The sequence below is a fragment of the Phyllobates terribilis genome, unplaced genomic scaffold (assembly GCF_046119375.1).
Source record: "Phyllobates terribilis strain yellow unplaced genomic scaffold, ASM4611937v1 Scaffold_4773__1_contigs__length_57331, whole genome shotgun sequence".
In the NCBI taxonomy this organism is placed as follows: Eukaryota; Metazoa; Chordata; class Amphibia; order Anura; family Dendrobatidae; genus Phyllobates; species Phyllobates terribilis.
In genome coordinates, this window is record NW_027367522.1 from 18,376 (window position 1) to 34,837 (window position 16,462).

The window sequence follows — 16,462 nt, forward strand, 5'->3', positions numbered from 1 at the left end:
TATTTCTTGCACTCTACATTGATACAAAAAAAAATGAATCCTCTATGTTAGCTTGAACTTCGTAAAATACACTTAGCGTGTAAATTGATGTACCGTTCTTCTCGGTAGGCAAGGGAGTCTTGTATATTGGCATACTAGTAGAGAATCGAAATCAAGCTTCTTTTTCCTATGTCTCTGATTTTCAATAGCATCTTTAAACTGCTTTAAGAACACAACCAGGGAGGATGATTCACTTGTAGAGTTCATTAGAGAGAAGTGCATATGTTATGCATGAGTTCAACAAATAAGTGCATAAGTTCAACATAAAAGGACATGAGATCAGTAGAAAAGTGCAAGGGTTTTAATTTTTTGTGCATTGTATTAATGAAAAGGTATAAGGATTAAATGAAAAACCTATGAAGTCTGAAAAATTATTCTGGCACTTTAATCTTGATGTAGTCCTCAGTAGATGATAGACACATCTACGACGCGTCTATTACTCAAGGATTCGACGGTATTCTTGTACTATATGAGCTATATTAGTGCACATTTGGATACGCAACGATGCCGATTTCATGTAGATTCATCAATGTTGGACGTTTCCATCCTGTCGGACGCACTTACAATCCTATAAAACCGAACATCGTGATTTTATATCATTTATCCACACAAAGGGTAAAAGTGGAATAAAGACCATGTAATTTGGTATTTTTTGTTAAAAATAAGGGGTAAAATAGTCCTCATATTATTTTAACAGAAAAATGGACGAAAAGCGCTCGTGGATGGTGTTTGGTAAGAAAAAATAAACGTTTATGTGGTTTACTGAAAAGTCAACTATAACGGGTAGTTTATTGCAAATTCTGACATATAACAGGTGATTTACTAAAAAATTCCTATTAATGATGATATACTAGTATTGATTTGTTGGAGTATCTATTTCTGATGAGAAAGTTAAAAGAAGGAGATTTTTATCTAATGAGGAAAGGAAACAAGTCTCCAATGGCCTACTCGAGAGAAGTGTGAATGGTAAGCTAAAAAAATACTACGTCAGAGGTTGAAATTTTATTTTTGATAAGGATTCGAGCAATGCAAAAATATGGAAATGACCAAAGGATAATCAGACTGGTTTTACAATTAACGTATCTCACATAAAAATCAAACAGGTCGGTCATAAGCATGTTGAAGTTGACCTTAGTCGCATAGCCTCCATTCTGTTAAATAGAAGGCAAACATTAAGATCCTTTTCTTAAGCTACACGTATCAAGTATAACACTCTACATTCTACGTCACTCAAATTCGATCCAAACCCCAAATTCAGGCCTCATCTCGAATTTTCGGTTTAGTTCAACTAACTCGCAAATTCAGGCCTCACCTCAAACATTCGGTTTAGCTCAATTAAATTGTTTTTTATTTACCTAAAATTTGTAAGTAAGAGTGATTAAATAAAAAGGTCTAAAAGTTTTATATTATATCCTAACCATGAACTATAAACCATAATAAATAAAACAAAATAAAAAATAGTAGTAGATTACATATATACAAACAAACCTCAACAAAATACGTTGATTTTTGCGGGAAAACACCCCTTATATGGCCCACTTTGACATATAACACCCCTTATATAAAACTTTATTTTGTCCCACCCCTTATTTGAAGTCCGTTAGCAAAGTCCCACCCATGGCCTATTTCTGTTAGATTTTCTGTTAAAATCGAGTGAATTACTATTTTTCCCTTTCAATCTTCCTCTTAATTTCCTCTATTTCAGATTCAACAATTTCCTCTATTTCAGATTCAGCAACATTGCTGCCATATCAGTCCCATTGTAACTGAGTTATTGCATCATTCTTCTCAAATTCAGCAACACTCCAACCCTCATTTTCATCAAATACGATATTACTTCATCACAACCAAAAAATGCTCAGTATCTATAGCAGCTAAATTATTATATTCACCTCTTGTTGTTCTTCTGTAATTGGCCAATTTGGCAAGAGAGGACAAGAAAATCTTCTGGAGGAGTTGGATGCAGTCAAACTTCTTCAAATCTAAATTCTTTGGATGCAGTCAGGTTAAGTAAGCTCTGATCTGTCCAATGTCTGAACAAGGGTTTCCACCTTCGCGTTCTCGTTCGCCATGGCAGAGCAATCGGGGAAGAAGATGGAAGAGCAAAAATCCGAAGGGTTTCCACCTTCTTCTTCGATCGTTCGTTTGCCATGGCCAGTATTATTCTTTGGATGCAGTCGGTTTGAGTAAGCTCTGATTTCCCTTCGGATTTTTGCAGAGAAGAGGAATGGGCAAGTAAGAATACGATGAACCTTAATTAGGGAACCGTTTCGGATTTGAAATGGGGAACTGTGCTCGATATTGAATCGATATTGAAGTTCAAATCCCTGAATTAGGGCAAAAGAGAAATGCAAAAAGGCGCTCAATTGTTAGATCGGGCTTGGCGTTAAGGCCGACTCCGAGGATTGTGATGGTGAAGAACCTGGTGAGGTAGCAATGAAGCTCCCAATTTCAGCCGCAACATTTTTGTCGATTGCAGTGGGAGAGATATACAGCTGTGCTATTGAGTACTCACAACAATGGTGAAAAAGAGGGCCAATAGGGAAGGGTAGAAAATGGGAGGTATTTTGTCATGTTGGATCTCGGGGTTGAGTTTAAGGGGCGTGGTGATGGAGATGGAGAGTAAGGCGGTGGTTGCCGGGGAGTTTGGTTAGGTCTCATGGTGGAGTCCGACGGATGTGGAGATCGAGCCGGCTGTGGCGGTGGCTGGCGCTGACGGTTGTTCTGGTTAGGTCTCATGGAGCTGCGGAGAGTTGGACAATGAGATGTGAGCTTGCTTCTCTTCAGTGTTCACTTTACAGTGTTTTTTTGAGTAAAGCTTCAGATAGCAACAATGGAGATGACTGATGAGGGAAAAGAAAGGGGCTGAGTGGGACACGTGGCTGAAGCTTCAGATAGCAACAAAGGAAAATTGAAAGGGCAAAATAGTAATTCACTCGATTTTAACAGAAAATCTAACAGAAATAGGCCATGGGTGGGACTTTGCTAACGGACTTCAAATAAGGGGTGGGACAAAACAAAGTTTTATATAAGGGGTGTTATATGTTAAAGTGGGCCATATAAGGGGTGTTTTCCCGCAAAAACCTCTTATAATATACATAAGTTAATAACTTTGATGATGTGGCTGATTAAAATTAACCGCTTTAATATAGAAGTGACGTGCTAACTGTTTTAATTTTATACCGACGCATAAACAGGAGTACTCTCCTTTGATGTAGATATAGAATATACATATAGATGGACATAGATTTGGGCAAGGAAATTTTTGGATCATAAAGAAAAAGAGTAACTAGTAGTATATTTAAAGAAAATATTTTGAAATTACTTTCAAACGCATTCTGATTGGCTAACATAAAATTCCACAGATCGCGCTAGAATAAATTAACAACCGCCGATTAAACAGATCTAACGGCCCAATGCAACTGTTCCATATGTCACGAAATGCTATAAAGCCATTCAATTCAATTCACTCGCAAACCCAAATTTCTCCTCATCCAAACCCAAATTTCATATCTTAACTCAGATGGATAATGTAAGCTGTCACGATATGAAATTCAGGGAAAGGAAAAAGGGTGAAAAGAGGACACTTTCTATTTCATTGATTCATAGATCTGAAAAATTACATAGAAAGAGATATTTGCACAGTACTTATGCGGACTACAGTGTTTGGCTTATTGCCCAAGCAATTGTCTAAAGTGGACACGTCACGAGGTGACGTCATATTCCCTTAACACCCCCGCTCAAGCTGGGGATGGTATCAAACCCATCTTGCCAAGAAGATGATTCTGCTGGGCAGACGGAAGGATTTTAGTAAGAACATCGGCTAGTTGTTCAGGGGAAGGAGTGAAGCATAGCTGGATAATCCCTTCCATAACTTTCTCACGCGTGAAATGACAATCAATCTCCACATGTTTTTTGCGTTCATGAAAAACAGGATTTTGGGCAATTTGAAGAGTCGGTCTGTTGTCACAGTGAAGAGAAACGGGTTTAATAGGGTCGACAACAATGTCTTGAAGTAGCCTCACTAACCAGGTTAGTTCAGCGACATCTTGGGCCATGGCTCGATATTCGGCTTCAGAAGAACTACGGGAAACAATACTCTGTTTCTTAGATTTCCAAGCAATCGGAGATGAGCCAAGAAATATGATAAAACCGCTCACGGAGTGTCGAGATGTGGGACAAGCAGCCCAATCAGAATCCGAGAAAGCTGAAACAGTGGGTTTATCAAAACCATTGAGGAGAGTTCCTTGACCAACCGTTCCGGAAATGTACCAAAGTGTGTGGTGTAGAGCTTGAAGATGTGAGGTCCGGGGAGCTTGCATGAACTGGCTAAGGAGCTGAATAGCGAAGCAAATATCCGGGCGTGTATGAGTAAGAAAATTCAATTTGCCAATTAGTTGACGATACTGAGAAGGATTGGTTAACAGATCACCATCAGAATGATTGAGTTTGATATTCAGCGGTAAAGGTGTGCATACAGATGAGGAGAGCGGAAGCTTGGAATCTGCAAGGAGCTCAGTGGTGACTTTCTTCTGAGAAATGGAAATGCCAAGAGAGAGGTAGGTAATCTCCAAACCAAGAAAGTAGTGAAGGAGTCCTAAATCCTTGATGTTGAAAGAGGAGTCCAAATAGGATTTGAGACGATCAATGGAAGCATCATTGGAGCTAGTAACTAGGAGGTCGTCAACATAAACTAACACCAAGGTAATATCATATTCAGCCTTCAAAATGAACAGAGAATAGTCGTTTTTGGATTGAACAAATCCTAGAGTTAGTAAGGATGAAGTGAGTTTGTGGAACCACTCTCTGCTCGCCTACTTTAGGCCATAAAGGGATTTTTTGAGGCGGAAAACCAAGTTTAAATCATTCGGGATGCCTTCTGGAACATTCATGTAGACCTCCTCATATAAGTCGCCATGAAGAAAAGCGTTGTTGACATCTAACTGATGTAAGGGCCACTTCTGAGCAGCGGCTAGAGCAATGACAGCTTGGATTGTTGTCATTTTGACAACCGGAGAGAAAGTATCATGGTAATCAATACCCTCCTGCTGTGTGTAACCTTTGGCGACGAGCCGAGATTTTTAGCGTACAAGAGTGCCATCAGATTTCAGCTTAACTTTAAACACCCATTGACAACCAATTGGACGTTTACCTCAATCCCAAGTACCATTAGATTGTAAAGCTTCCAATTGTTTTCTCATAGCAATAATCCAGTTTGGGTCTTTTGAAGAATGGAGGAAAGAAGTGGGCTCAGAATAAGATAGAATGGTGGAGACAAAGGAGTGATGAGAAGAAGGCAATTGAGATGAAGTAATCAAGCCAGTACGAGGTGTTTTGGTGCAAATATAATCATTCAAGTAAGGTGTTTGTGTGATCACCCTGTGAGACCTTCGTAAGATAGGTCCTGGTTGTGGTGGAGGTAAAGGTGATGTGGGTAATGGCAAAGATGGTGTAGGTGGTGATGATGGGGAGTCTGTGGTGAAATCAGATGGAAAATCGAGTGCAGTAGATGGAGACGGATCCACAGAAGGAGTGGTGGGAATAAAGAAGGGTGAGGGGAAATCACAGCTGGAGGAAACGGGTAGTGGTAGGTTAGAAAATGGTGGAGAGTTGTGAAATGGGAAGGTAAATTCATGAAAAACAACATCTCGAGTAAGAATAATTTGTTTGGTGGACAAGTCAAGAACCCAAAAGACCTTCTTGCCAAAGGGATAACCCAAGAAAACACCCTTAATGGCACGAGGCTGGAATTTATCTCTATTTCGAGTAGGAGAGCTCACAAAATATAGGCAACCAAATGTGCGAAAAATAGAATAATCATGTGGCTTTTTAAAAAGGAGTTCATAAGGGCTTTTGTCATTGAGAGAGGGAAGAGGGCTTCGGTTAATAATGTAACCTCAAGGAGGTGCTTGTGCTTGCGTTCAACAACCCCGTTTTGTACTTGCGTTCAACAACCCCTTTTTGTTGGGGAGTTCACAAGGCTCGAGCAACCTCAAGGAGGTGCTTGTGCTTGCGTTCAACAACCCCGTTTTGTTGGAGAGTGTTGACACAAGACGTATGATGAAGAATGCCCGAGGTAGTATAGAAGGAATTAGCCTCAGAATCACAAAACTCAACAGCATTATCTGACCGTATGCATTTGATTTTGGTATGAAATTGGGTTGAGACCATGTTGTGAAAGGATTTCAAAATTGGCAAAGCATTGGTTTTGTGAGTCATCATAAAAGTCCAAGTGCATTTGGAGTGATCATCAACAAGGGTTAGGTAGTAGCGGAAGCCATCATGGGAAACATGTTTATAGGGACCCCATGTTTCCATGTGTATGATATCAAATGGTGCATCAGCAGGTGTAGAACAGTGGGGAAAGGATTGACGGTGTTGTTTAGCTTCAAGGAAAATTTGGCAAATAGATTCAGATTTAGAAACATGTGAAGGCAAAACAAGTGATTGATCAAAAGATAAATGGCCCATACGACAATGCCATAATTCAGTGGTCTCTTTATGAATAGAGACATTACACATTGAAGTATGTTTAGGTACATGAGTGCAAGTAAGGGATTCAGAAACATGAGGTGTGTGAACAGGTGAGTGTGACTTGTCTATGACATAGAGTCCTCTATCTTCGTGGCCAATCACAATAGGCTTGTTCACAAAGGGGCCTGAAGTAAACAATGAGTGGGTGTGAAAATAATATTAGAGGATAGATCACGAGTCAATTTGTTGATGGATAAGAGGTTGAATTGAAAATCTGGTATGTACATCACATTAGTTAATGCAATAGAAGGAGATATATGCATTGTCCCGGTGTGGGTAATGGGAGCATGTTTACCAGTTGGCAAAGTGATATGAGCTGGTGTAGAAATGGGAAAATAGGTAATGTGGTCGGTTGCTCCACTATCTAAAACCCAACAAGAATTTATTATTAGGAGAAAAGAGACAGAAGTTTTTACCAGCTAAGAAGACAGCGTGAGAGACAATGTCTGTTCCTGAATGATTGTTGAGAAGGTTGATGAGCTGATCATATTGTCGGGAAGTCAGAGAAGGAGAGATGCCAGAGTCCGAATTACTCGCTTGAGCAGCTATTTTAATGTTCTTTCCGATAGGAAAGCCATGAATTTTCCAGCAGCGATCCATGGTGTGACCTCCAACTTTGCAATGGTCGCAAAAGAATTTGTTCTTAGTTTTCCCAGGTGGGAAACCATGTAACTTCCTGCATTCATCAGCAGTGTGACGCTTCACTTTGCAGTGATCACAAAAAAGACTCAGTGGAAGGAGGGAAACCATGAAGTTTCCAACACTTATCGATGGAATGCCTCCCAGCCTTACAATGATCACAAAGCAGACGTCCCTTTGAGTTAGAACTCCCACGCTGACCATTCATTTGAGCACACAAGGCAAGTGAATCAACATCTATAGAGGCAATATTTCCCAAACTGCGTTGTTGTTTCTCCTGTAAAATGATGTGATAAACCTCATTGAGATTTGGAGCGGGACTCATCATAAGAACATTACCACGCACAACATTATAAGCTTCTTTTAAACCCATAAGGAATTGAACGACTTGTTGGTCCAAAAGGACCTTACCAAGCACCATAGAAGATCCACATTCACAAATGTTGCGCTCAATCAGAAGCAAATATTCATCCCACATACTTTAAAACTTGGTAAAATAGATAGAAATAGACAAATTTCCTTGATAAAACGTGTTTAACTCACGCTGGACTCGATAAATACTAGTTCTACTATGTTTTTCAAAGCGGTGACTGAGTTCCTTCCGGATCTGACTAGCAGTGCGGCAGTACAAGACAGATTCAGCAATATCCTTTTCAACAGATTGAAGGATCCAAGAAATTACCATAGAGTTACATCGATCCCACTTTTTGCAATCTAGAGACGGAGGAGAAGGTCGCTTGCAGCTTCCATCAAGGAATCCAAGCTTACACTTGGCATCAAGAGAAATTTCGGACGATCTACGCCAGTGTTTTTTAGTTTCATTCATTCAATAGTGTTGTTGATAAAATAAAATTTGGGGTTGTCTGAGTTGCTAAGAAACAACTCAGCTACAAGAGATTCAACATCGGGATCCTCTAAAGAGGTCGTAGGATTAGTCATATCATCCATTAATGGTGTGGCTTTGGTACCATGTCAGGATATGAAATTCAGGGAAAGGAAAAAGGGTGAAAAGAGGAAACCTTCTATTTCATTGATTCACAGATCTGGAAAATTACATAGGAAGAGATATTTGCACATTACTTATACGGACTAAAGTGTTTGGCTTATTGCCCAAGCAATTGTCTAAAGTGGACACATCACGAGGTGACGTCATATTCCCTTAACATAAGCAAGGGAAAGAAGGGAGTCGCCAGAAGAAGAGGCGGCGGTCCCAAAAAGAAGTCAGTCACCCTCTCCGTCAAGGCCGGACTTCAGTTCCCCATTGGCTGTATCGGCCGATACCTCAAGAAAGGCCGCTACGCTCAGCGCGTCGGATCCAGATCTCCTATTTACATGGTCGTTGTTCTCGAGTACTTGGCTGTTGAGGTAAAAATTAACTCCACCTTCCTCGAGACACATCTCAATAATCGATTTTGTTACTGGATCTAATCTTTAAGGTCATTGATTGATGCAGGTTTTGGAGTTGGCTGGTAATGCTCCGAGAGACTACAAGAAGACCAGGGTGATCCCGAGGCACATTTTGTTGGCTGTTAGGAACGATGAGGAGCTCGGAAAGCTTCTGAACGGTATTACAATCGCCCATGGTGGTGTGTTGCCTAACCTCAACCCGATTCTGTTGCCCAAAAAGACTGCTGAGAAGGCACCCAAGGAACCCAAATCACCATCCAAGGCTAAGAAGGCACCCAACATAGATTCTCTTAGGGTTTAAAGTAGTGTTATGTATTGTTCTCGTGATACTTGTTTCAATTGATAGAAATGTAGATGGTCTGATGTTTCTGCTGACTGGTTTGTTAATGAAAAATTCCTCTGTTTTTCTATGTGGCTTGTTTAGACACGATATATTTATGCCAATCTCTACCATTGATTTTATTTTGTGTAATGATGTGATAAACATTTTTCATCTTGTTATTCGCTAATGGTTCTTTTTACGAGTTTGACACAACGATTATGGTCCACTTTTCTAAAAGGTGACTCGCTTATTTTGTTGGGTGTTAGATTATGCATTGTCTAGTTGAAAGATAATCAGATGAGAAACTGTTAAGAGGTCCCAGTCTCCCAGATGCTTTCAATGGTGGAGCATGTAGTTCATTCCAAAAGAATTGGTGGATCACATTTTTTGGTAAAATTGGTAGATCACATGGGTTTGTACTAATTGTTGTTGTTTAGTAATAGGACAAGCTTGTGTACCGCGGTTATTTTGGTGCAGTGTGCTAATAAGGGGCTCAATTACTTGACGATGGATTTGAGTGGTTGGTAGAGTATATCCATTGCAATCTAAATGAATCGATTCGTCAACTAAATGTGTCGATTTTCAGTAAATCAAAACTAAGCAATAGGTGTAAGAGTCGAAATAAAACATCGAACACAAAGCAATTGTTAACGCAGTTCAGGTAATCCCTACTCCACGGAACTTGAGGAGGGGAGGTTCGTCCCAAATAGAAGTAGACAAGAGTAGTAGACGAGTGTACAGAATACAAAAGAATAATGGCAAATCTAGACAAACAATAGTTAAACAAAGCCAAGTTAAGACCCCTCAAGGCAAGTGAAGCTTGCAGCGAAGACTTCAACAACGACGACTAAAGCAACCATCGTGAACACGCTGGAACTGAATGTCGGAAACCACCGGAGACGAACGCCGGTGTGCAATTCTTTTTCTTCTCTTTCTTTTTTCCTTTCTCTCTTTTTGTTTTGGAGCGGCGTAGCTTGGTTCTTGTTTTCTGTGACAAATAGTTTTAATGTCCCAATATATATGAGATCTAGAACCAAGCTAGAGATCAAATGGACCTATTTAACATTGTTATATGGGTTAGTGAATCCCAACCCATTAGCCTTCTTACTAAACCCTCCAAACCATTATATGGGGTGGCTTTAATTTAGACAAAATGTAACTGATATTAACCCGTTTACTAGAATGACATTTTACCTCTATCTATGTATATATAACACACACTCTAAGTATATAAAACAATGATTATATTACAACACATGCCCTTCTAATCCATGTTTCACTTAGGTGATCATCTGCTAACTCCATTTTGCGCTATTAAGACTCATCTCATGTTCGTCGTCGGCCCATACCATATCTCAATGAACATCATCGATATGGAGACTATTCCTACAAAACACAAATTTATTATTAGGAACAATCTTAGTGCCAAAATCTACTGGATTAACATCACCTGCTATCTTAACCATTTTAACATGTTGTTTTTCAACTTCATCTCTAATAAAGTGAAATCTGACATCTATATGTTTTGTCCTTTCATAATTAACAAGGTCTCTACATAGAAATAAAGCACTATGCTATCCAAGTTAATAACAGGTATATAAGGCTTTCCCTCAATCTCAAATAATAAACCTTTTTAACCAATAAGCCGCTTTACAAGCTTCGGTGGCTGCTATATATTCAACCTCGGTAGAAGATAAAACTACTACAGACTGTTGTTGGGATTTCCATGAAATACAATTACCAACCCAAATAAAGAAGTAAGATGTCATAGACTTAAGATATTCCTTGTTACTTGCAAAACCCGAATCAACAAAATCGTGTAAATCAAATATGGAAGTATGCATAGAATAGACCAAACCCATGTTTCTGGTTCCAAATATGTATTTAAGAGCATATTCATAGCTATCCAATGTCTCTCACTTGGGTTAGAAGTGAACCTACTAAGAACACTTATGCAAATGCCAAGTCAGGCCTAGTGCATAACATAGAATATATTACCGAACCAACAGTCACATCATATGGCATATTTTTCATTTTTATCAATGTCATAAGCAGAAATGGGGCACATATTCTTAGAGAGCTCAAAGTGTCATCCCAAGGGTATAGGTGCAGGCTTATATTAACATGGAAAACCTATCAAGCACCTTAATCAAATAATCGGACTCAAACAATCTCATGATTTTCTTATCTCTATCTCTTATGATTCTGACACCCAAATTTTTGTGCGCAACCTCTAAGTCTTTCATATCAAAGTGTTTTTTAAGTCAAGCTTAACACCAGAAATTTCAGACTTAGAGCTACTAATTAATAGCATATCATCCATATAAAGCATAATATACAAGGGAAATTTAGTCTTCACATGCTTGAAATAGAGACAAGTATCATAGTTGCTTCGGATGAAGCCAAGAGATCTCATACAAGTGTCAAATTTAATTTTCCACTATTGTATAAGACCATAAATTGATTTTTTCAACAAACATGCATAATCTGTTTTATTTTTATCAACAAAGCCTTTTGATTGTCGCATATATATAGTCTCGTTCAGATCTCCATGTAAAAACGTAGTTTTCATATCAATATGTTGTAATTCCCAGTTATAAATAGATGTCATAGCACGGAGTAAACGCATGTTCTTATATTTGACAACAAGAGCAAAAACGTCATTGTAATCTACCCCCTCCCTTCGGGAGAAACCCTTAGCCACTAATCTAGATTTAAACCTAGATGGTTCAAGATTATTATCCCCTTTTTTCAGTTTGTATATCCACTTACAATCTATGAACCTAGCATTTTCAGGTTTAGGAACTAGGGTCCATGTTTCATTAACATGCATAGATTGAATTTCTGTATGCATGGCTTTTAGCCATTCATTTGAATTAGCACATTTACAGCATGTCCATACGTCTCAGGTGTATAAGAAATAACAGTATTAGCAGCAACGAAAGCAAACTCAACAATATTAGAGGTGAACTTCTTATTAGGTATAATAATCTTAGGTTCTCTATCCCTAACCAATTGATAATCAGCCAATTTATTATGTATTTGGGCAACATTATCATGAGTAGACACACCCCAATCATGCAATTTATAACTAGCATCATGCTGCTCATTTTGATTTGAAGGAGTAGAGTTGGAAGTTTCACTTACTTCCCCACCTAATTGAAGAGGTTGTTGATCTGCATTTTCTACCGTTTCTTGTACTTCCTCTTCTGGTACAGGTCCAGAGGAATTCTCTAATGCAGGAAAGTGCCCATCTGAAGAGTGTCCTATGTCAAACTCTTCTTCTCCATTGTCTACTTGGTCATTTCCCTCATAAAACTGGCCTAAGGGTATTGCCCTTCTAGTGTTGTTCTCTTCATTTCATGTATTATCAATGGAGGAATTAGCTTATGTTTAAAGTGAAAATCTTTTTTATTAAAGGTGACAACTCTATAGTTTAGAGTTTTATATCCGTTTGATTGAATTAAGAGTAATATAATCGTTTGTACCTTCAGGATTGCCAAGCATAAGACACCTTAAGGCCCTTGGTTGCAGCTTTTCTTGAGAAATCTGGGAATAAGTTGTGTAGTCAAACGGTCTTAGATTTGTTATGTCTGATTTCTCATTTCTTACCGGTCCATAACTCTTGTTGGGTTTTAAAATTCACAACAGAAGAAGGAGACCAATTTATGAAGTAGGCTGCAGTAGTTACAACTTTTCTCCACAACGACGGTCTCATTCCCGCACTAATAAGCATGCATCTAGATTTTTCTAGAAGTGTTCGGTTCATCCTCTCAGTCGGTAAATGTCTTTTTATTCCATTCATTTTACAATACATATTAAAAGCATTATTACATAACTCAATGCCATTGTCAGTTTTTAGGCATTTCAGTTTGTATCCAGATTGAATCTCTACCCTAATTTTCCATGTTTTAAAAGAGTCAAAAGTCTCATCCTTGTTTTTTCAGCAAACTTACCCACACTTTTCTTTAATAGTGATCAATCAAGGAGATAAAACTCCCCAATTGTATCAACTTGTACATGCCCCCATAGATCAATGTGCACATATTCTAGGAGCATGTTGGCTGTGTATGTAAATTAGTTGAAGCTATGCCTAGTTTTCTTACCAAAAATACAGATTTCACATAATTCTATATCACAAGGATGCCTATCAATAAGACCATGCTTAAAAGGATTAAACAAATCGTTTACCTATATGCCCGAGTCTATCATGCCAAAGTTTAGTATAATCATTAGCACCATGTTTAAGCACATTAGAGGACACGTTCAATTCAGGAGTAGCAATCACATGATAAAGCCCATCCTTTTTGATGATCCTAATAAGGATAACATCATTTTTCATGCCATCTCTTATTCCATGAGATGTGTTTATAAGGAAATTTAAACCATCAAACATGGATTCAGATAGTAAATTCCTTCTTAACTTTGGAACACATCTAATATTTTGAAGAATCCTCACTTTTCCATCATGCATTCTCATGGGGACAGTTCCTATGCCTTTTTATAGTTAAGGTAGTGTGATCACCTAACATGACTATCCCACCCACATTTGTATCAAGAGAGTCAAAGAAACCCTTATTAGGGTGGCATGCAAGGTATATCCAGAATCCAATATCTGATCATTACAAGCATAGTTAGCAACCATAAGCAATTCATGTGAATATTGAGCACATGATTCAAAAACAACAGAGAAACCAGAACTGTTATTGTATTTATTTTTCTCATCACAAATCCTTTTATGATAATCTGGAGCAAAATGACCTAGTTTATTACAACAATAACACTTAACTTTAGACTTTTCAGAGTTTTTATTGTCACGCTTATCAGATTTTTCATGCTTAGTTTTGCTGAATTTCTTATACTTACCCTTTCCTTTTGTTATGAGAACCCAGACATAGACTCGGTTTTAGGTTTAGTTTTAGTCTTATATTTGGACTTAAAACACCTCTAAAGTCTCATCTTTCTGAATTATAGTTTCAGTCACTTTGCTTAAGGTTAACTCATCTCTGCCATATTGAATTACATCTTTAATGATATCAAACTTGGATAGTAAGGAATTCAGTAACAAAACAGCCTGATGTGTTTCTTTTGACACATCATCACAACATTCCAGGTCTTGTGTCATTTTAAGAAAATTGTCAAAGTTATCATGCACAGTAAGAGACACATCCATTTTTAAAGTGAATAATTTACATAACAGTGAAATGCGACTAGGCAATGATTTAGTAAGAAAAATAGATTCAAGAGCTTCCCCAAGGGCTTTAGGTTGAGTGTAACAAGCCACCTAACGAGCTACATCGTCAGTGAGCCGAACCATAATTTTAGAATGCGCTAAATCTTGGATTTTCTTCCTTTCAGAATTTGAAATTCCAAGTGGCCAATATTCTGAAATCGCTTTATAGCATTTTTCTTTTATCAAGATTGCCTTCATCTGTACTATCCACATTTCAAAACACTATTTCCATCAAAAGGCTTCCGTCTGCAATTCTCCCACATCATCTCTATTGGATTGTGTATATAGAAATCTTCCAAAGTAGTGCTTAAGCTATAGTCTAGCTTAAACATATAATGCGGAATAGGAAGATTAAAATAATAAAAGCTCGATAACACTTGCAAGGATTTTTCCAAGGTGAGAACCCTAGACTTCTACCAAGTCCGGGATGAAACTCACCACTACTCTCTATTGCTTAACGAGTTGCCTTTACAAAGTTTAGAACAACACTTTATAGCTCTCCTATAGCTCTCTAGTGTTTTTCTCACTTTCTCTCAAAGCTCAACTCCTAAACAATAAAGCTACCTCTCTCAGCTCATACAAGTATATACTCTCTCAAGTGTCGATGCTCAATACTTGCAATCGATACTTTACAATTACTGTTCACTATCTATTTATAGAACTCAAAACAAACTCTAACTCAGCTCGATTCAATAGCTTAGCTTCCAAGAAAAACAAGCCAACTCAGCAAACCGCATGAAAGGTCTTCCTTGAAAAAAACAATCTGCGTGCCTCAAACGGCGATCCATTCGCTTTGTGCTTCTTTGCAACGGTATATGATGCGCTTGTGTTTACTTGCTCGTTGATGCGCTTGTCCACGTCAACGATCTGTTTGCTCTTCAATTTCTCCATGTCAGTGATCCCTGTAAATTCACCTTCCTAAAGTAGAAACTCTAACAACCTCCAGTTGTCCTCGTTTTTTTGGGCCCGTCCGTTTTTCGAACCGGGCCAACACTTTAAGACTTTTTCAATGTAGCCATCAGAGGATCGAAACCTCAGTGCTGTTTCAATCTCGGATATCGCATGTTCATTAGGCAAACGTTAGAAGTTTATTATTTAAGCACTAAACACCTCTTATGTGTTCTTTGCATGCTTTTCTTTCTTTATTTATTTATTTTTCAATGATGCGACAAATTTACGTCTCAATCAAGTGTTATGCAAAATGACCTCCGCGCTTTAGGTTTCGAAATAGATATAGAAGCAAGTTCTAAAGCAAACAATCAAGGAAGAACACTCCTAAGCGAGGAAATAACGAAGTAACGATAATTGGTTCACAAGAAATCCCATCAAAGTCCGCATGCTCAAGTAAGTGTCTAAAGCTTAATAAACCATTATCATCATCATAACGCATTTGCAAAATCGAAGAAACAAAGCATAGTCAAAGGGTCCAAAGTACATGCACTATTATAAGAACCCACAACAACTCAATTAGGGGATGCAACAACCGACACACAAAACCAAATCAAAACACACCAAAACAAGCTAAAACACACCAAAAACAAACTAGCTAAAACACTCAAAAACAAGAAAAACACAAAGAAAATATATGCATGCAACACGAATACCAATTCCCTCCACCACACTTGAAATAAAAATTGTCCTCAATGCAGCAAAAGAGGACTCACAATAATAGGGAAAAGGAAAAAGTAAGCGTACCTCACACATCGAGTTGCATCCCAAGCAACGCCTTTGTTTAAAGTCGTTGGCCCGACTATTGCTCTGATCAACCAGCACTCGGCCCCTCATGGGCCAACTCATCAAGAAACTCTCTCTTCTTCTTCACACAATAGGATCTCACCCCTCGTTGATTCCTAATCCTCTTGTCATACCACCCTCTCTTCTTCTTCTTCCTCATCGTATGTTGCCTCTTTAGGAGTTTTATAGAACGAGGCACATGTGCTCGGGGTTCTAGAGTCCCGAACATTTGAAGGTGTGGATGCACGTAGGTGGCTCGGCGCAGCTTGAGATCATCCCCCGGATCAATTAACTCTCCCTCATTGTCTATTGGTGGGCCCGGATCGTACTTATCGATATTATTCAGCTGAGGGAGACTTTTGTGGAAAATAGTTACAAAACGGGCACGGGTATGCGGATGTGGTGTGCGGGCACGCACATCAGCAGAGAGGAGGACGCGGGTGCGTATGTACAGGACGCGGTCGCGCATGGGATCAGGGGGCTCGGTATGCATGCGTGTCAGAGGGCGTGGTCGAGCACATGATTCCGGAACAATCACTGTGATCGTGCAGTCG